Source organism: Dendrobates tinctorius, unplaced genomic scaffold (genome assembly GCF_039654945.1).
Source record: "Dendrobates tinctorius isolate UK_male_01 unplaced genomic scaffold, ASM3965494v1 ptg000046l, whole genome shotgun sequence".
Taxonomy (NCBI): Eukaryota; Metazoa; Chordata; class Amphibia; order Anura; family Dendrobatidae; genus Dendrobates; species Dendrobates tinctorius.
The window spans coordinates 57,238,968-57,244,967 of NW_027361714.1; positions in this window are offsets into that span (position 1 = coordinate 57,238,968).

Here is a 6,000-nt window from a genome sequence, read left to right on the forward strand (position 1 = left end):
TAGGGTTATTAAAGTCATGGTTTGGGTTAGTGTGAGGGGCCACCTAATGTTGGAAAAAACGCAAACGCGGTAAAAACGCACTAAAAACGCATACAAACGCATAAAAACGCTGCGTTTTTTTCATGCATGCTCATAAAAATGCTTGAAAAAAACGCAGCAGTTGTATGCTTTTGTATGCGTTTTTTCAATGCGTTTTTTTGCGGGAAAAACGCGCTGCAAAAAAAAGCAAGTGTGAAACTAGCCTTATCCTCTTTATTCCCATTGCCCCTTAGCAGTGGCTAATGGGTTAATATTAATGGGTTAATGTCATCTTGCAATTGGAAGGTGACATTAAGCCAATTAAAAATGGAGAGGTGTCAATTAGACACTTATCCATTATTAACGCTAGACTATTAAAGGGTTAAAAAACACACACAGACATTAATTAAAAATTATTTTAATGAAATAAAGACACCTAGTTTTTGACAAGATATAAACCATTGACCTGTAACAAAAATAAAACAAAAAAACAACCATTTCCTTACCTCTCCGCTGCTCAGTCAGGTCCCCGCGCTGCAATCCATCAGAAAGGGTTAAGTGGTTTACACAGGGACTGGTGCTAATGCGACCAGCCCCATGTAAATCACTGCCAGAATGAATTATTTCATCTCTGCGCAGCCTCCAAGACTGCCCGGAGATGAACTAATTACCGTGGGAAAGTTTCTGAATTTTTTCCCACACTCATTAGTTCACCTCAGGTCCGCCAGCTGACTCCACGCAGCCTCGGTGATGTCAACAGGAGTCCCCGGCTGACCTGAGGTGAACTGATGAGCGAGGGAAAAAAGTCAGAAACTTTCCCACGCTAATTAGTTCTTCTCCAGGCAGCCAGTGAGGCTGGGCAGAGCTGAACTAATTCATCCTGAAATAGTTTACAGTAGGTCTGGTCGCATTATCATCGGTCCTCATTGTAAACTATTTAACCCCTTGTGAAGGATTACTGCGTGGGACATGAATGAACGGCGGAGAGGTAAGGATATTGTTGCTTTTTTATGTTATTTTTTTGCAGGTCATGGTTTTATTTTGGAATAGCAGAGTAATAAAAATTGGTCAAAAACTAGGTGTCTTTATTTCATTAAAAGACTTTTTAATTAATGTCTGTGTGTGTTTTTAACGCTTTCATAGTCTAGGGTTAATAATGGATTGGTGTCTTATTGACACCTCTTCATTATTAATCGGCTTAATGTCACCTTTCAATCGAATGGTGACATTAACCCTTTGTTATTTACCCATTAGCCACCGCTAAAGGGCAATGGGAATAGAGAGGTTAAGTGCCAGAAAAGGCACATCTTATAGATGGGGTGTCTGGGGGCAGATTTTTGTAGCCGGGGGGTAAAAACAATGGTCCCTCTCAAGGCTATTAAAATCTGCCCTCACTCACCTGCTTTACCTCTCTGGTTGACAAATTACCACGGGAGCCCACGCAATTTTTTACAATGAATTAACCCCTTAAATTAACACCTACAACTCCCAAATTTTACACACAAACCCTCATCTAATTACTAGTGAAAGACATATAAAAAAACATGAAATGAAATGGTTTACTGTATGTAAACCATGTGTCATTTCATGTCTGGTTGGGGAATGATTTTACAGAAGCCAGCAATTGACTTTGCAGCTATTCTGCTATGTAAAGTAGAACTCTATGAAATGTACATATATATATATATACACTCACTGGCCACTTTATTAGGTACACCTGTCCAACTGTGTGTTGACTTAATTTCTAATCAGCCAATCACATGGCGGCAACTCAGTGCATTTAGGCATGTAGACATGGTCAAGACAATCTCCTGCAGTTCAAACCGAGCATCAGTATGGGGAAGAAAGGTGATTTGAGTGCCTTTGAACGTGGCATGATTGTTGGTGCCAGAAGGGCTGGTCTGAGAATTTCAGAAACTGCTGATCTACTGGGATTTTCACGCACAACCATCTCTAGGGTTTACAGAGAATGGTCCGAAAAAGAAAAAAAATCCAGTGAGCGGCAGTTCTGTGGCCGGAAATGCCATGTTGATGCCAGAGGTCAGAGGAGAATGGGCAGACTGGTTCGAGCTGATAGAAAGGCAACAGTGACTCAAATTGCCACCCGTTACAACCAAGGTAGGCAGAAGAGCATCTCTGAACGCACAGTGCGTCGAACTTTGAGGCAGATGGGCTACAGCAGCAGAAGACCACACTGGGTACCACTCCTCTCAGCTAAGAACATGAAACTGAGGCTACAATTTGCACAAGCTCATCGAAATTGGACAGTAGAAGATTGGAAAAACGTTGCCTGGTCTGATGAGTCTCGATTTCTGCTGCGACATTCGGATGGTAGGGTCAGAATTTGGCGTAAACAACATGAAAGCATGGATCCATCCTGCCTTGTATCAACGGTTCAGGCTGGTGGTGGTGGTGTCATGGTGTGGGGAATTTTTTCTGGGCACTCTTTGGGCCCCTTGGTACCAATTGAGCATCGTTGCAACGCCACAGCCTACCTGAGTATTGTTGCTGACCATGTCCATCCCTTTATGACCACAATGTACCCAACATCTGATGGCTACTTTCAGCAGGATAATGCGCCATGTCATAAAGCTCGAATCATCTCAGATTGGTTTCTTGAACATGACAATGAGTTTACTGTACTCAAATGGCCTCCTCAGTCACCAGATCTCAATCCAATAGAGCATCTTTGGGATGTGGTGGAACGGGAGATTCGCATCAGGGATGTGCAGCCGACAAATCTGCGCCAACTGTGTGATGCCATCATGTCAATATGGTCCAAAATCTCTGAGGAATGCTTCCAGCACCTTGTTGAATCTCTGCCACGAAGAATTGAGGCAGTTTTGAAGGCAAAAGGGGGTCCAACCCCTTACTAGCATGGTGTACCTAATAAAGTGGCCAGTGAGTGTATATGTCTCAATGACATGTATATACTGTATATATATATATATATATATATATATATATATATACACAAAGAAAGCACAGCAGCACCCTGTGAATGCCAAGACATATAATGTCAATGGAAATAAAAACTTCCAAACGCTCTGTCCCTCAGCAAGATGTACTTACAAAAGCGAAGGTTCTTAGTGCATGATTTAGCCAATTCATGTGTGCCAGTCAACCGCGGCAAGGTGACACTTCTCTGACGGGTCCTGTCTGAACCCTACCATATCCTACTATATATGCCTCTTTCTGGTTAAAAAAAAACAACCTTTTATAAAGGACAAACATGTCTCTCCTAGGCTGCAAGCCTACAAGTGAATGGGCTAGTAGAGCTGGTTGAGAACACCTGCAGGTTAACAGGAGGAGTGCAAGGGTCAAGCAGAGGGAGTCACACCCCCCTATATTTAACTATACATATATATTTAGCTTTCTTTTGTATATGTTTTGCAGTCACTGCAGCTTGCACCTATTCACACTTGGAATGTGCTGGTCAGGTTTTTTTGTATAGCTATATATATATATATATATATATTTTTATATATATATATATCTAATATAACCGGCTAAGCGTCACTCTGTCCGAAGCCTTTATAGACTGTGCAAGCATGACGCGCCTGCGCAGTCTGGCTCCAGACAGAATGAGGCAGTGCGGTGAGGAGTGTGTATGGCGTTGGAGATGGCGGTACGCATACACACTGCATACCACTATGTCCGGCGCCACACTTACATATTTACCTGACCGGGAGGAGCGCTGCTGCGGCGCTTCTCTTCAGCCGGAGACCGGGGCGGGAGTGCGGCCGGAATCACGCCTGCGCATAGCGCGACATGGCGCCATTTTACTGAAGACACACTTGCAGTGTGTCTTCAGCAATATGGCATCGAACAGCGCTATGGGCATGAGCGTACTCCGGCGCCAGACTCCTCCCCCGACCTCCAGCAGAACGTGGTGACAGCGCTGGAGCACAGGAAAAAAGGGTGAGTATAACTTTTTTGTATGTGTGTAGTTTTAATAGGAGTGAGGGGACCATGTATACCAGGATAGGGGAGGTGAGAGGACCATGCATACCAGGATAGGGGAGGTGAGAGGACCATGCTTACCAGGATTGGGGGATGAGGGGTACCATGCATACCAGGATTAGGGGGTGAGGGGACCATGCATACCAGGATAGGGGGGGTGAGAGGACCATACATACCAGTATAGGGATGAGGGAGTACCATGCATACCAGGATTGAGGGATGAGGGGTACCATGCATACCAGGATAGGAGGGTGAGAGGACCATACATACCAGTATAGGGATGAGGGAGTACCATGCATACCAGGATAGGGGATGAGGGGACCATGCATACCAGGATAGGGGGGTGAGAGGACAATACATACCAGTATAGGGATGAGGGAGTACCATGCATACCAGGATTGAGGGATGAGGGGTACCATGCATACCAGGATAGGGGGTGAGGGGACCATGCATACCAGGATAGGGATGAGGGAGTACCATGTATACCAGGATTGGGGGGTGAGAGGACCATGCATACCAGGATTGGGGGATGAGGCAGTACCATGCATACCAGGATTGGGGGATGAGGTGTACCATGCATACCAGGATTGGGGGATGAGGGGTACCATGCATACCAGGATAGGGGGGTGAGAGGACCATGCATACCCGAATTGGGGGATGAGGGAGTACCATGCATACCAGGATTGGGGGATGAGGGGTACCATGCATACCAGGATAGGGGGGTGAGGGGTACCATGCATACCAGGATTGGGGGATGAGGGGTACGATGCATACCAGGATTGGGGGATGAGGTGTACCATGCATACCAGGATTGGGGGATGAGGGGTACCATGCATACTAGGATTGGGGTATGAGGGGTACCATGCATACCAGGATAGGGGGTCATACATACCAGGATAGAGATAAGGGAGTACCATGCATACCAGGATTGAGGGATGAGTGGTACCATGCATACCAGGATTGGGGGATGAGGGGTATCATGCATAACAGGATTGGGGGATGAAGGGTACCATGCATACCAGGATAGGGGGTGCGGGGACCATGCATACCAGGATAGGGGGTGAGGGAACCATGCATACCAGGATAGGGATGAGAGAGTACCATGCATACCAGGATTGGGGGGTGAGAGGACCATGCATACCAGGATTGGGGGATGAGGGGTACCATGCATACCAGGATTGGGGAATGAGAGGACTATGCATACCAGAACAGAGTATGAGGGGACCATACATACCAGGATAGTGGGTGAGGGGGCCATGCATACCAGGATTGTGGGTGAGGGGATCATGCACACCAGGATAGGGGGTGAGGGGACCATGCATACCAGGATAGGGATGAGGGAGTACCATGCATACCAGGATTGAGGGGTGATGGGACCATGCATACCAGAATGAAGAATGGGGTGCCATGCATACCAGAATTTGGGGGGGGTGAGGGTACCATGCATACCAGGATAGGAATGAGGGGTGCCATGCCTACCAGGATAGGAGGGTGGCAGCACATAACAGGATGGGAGGCCATATACCAATTAAAATGCTCGCCACCCGGGTGTAGAACGGGTTCATAGCTAGTATATATATGCATATATATATGTATTCTATGTGTATATATCTATTCTTTCGTTTGGGATTAAACCTGTCATTGGGCTCCATTATATGTCCATTTTGCAAGCTTGCGAGAAAATCTCGGCATACAGATGCCATACGAATTTCATACGGATGCTTACATGCGCAAAATACGCTACCTCATCTTGATTACGGATGACATACAGAGCACTATTTAGGGGACTTTTCTCCATATTGCGCATGTAAAATATGGACCGTATTTATCGTCGGTTAGTGTGACCCCGGCCTTATGTGAAGATCTGATGGACGCTACCATCAGAAACCTCTCCGCAGCCAGTGCAAACTAGACTGAAGAGACATATCTCTATAAAAAACACATAAACAATTGGCCCACCCACCCTTTAACTTTAAAGGATGAATAAAAACACAAAGACCTTGTTTAGTAGGAATCAGT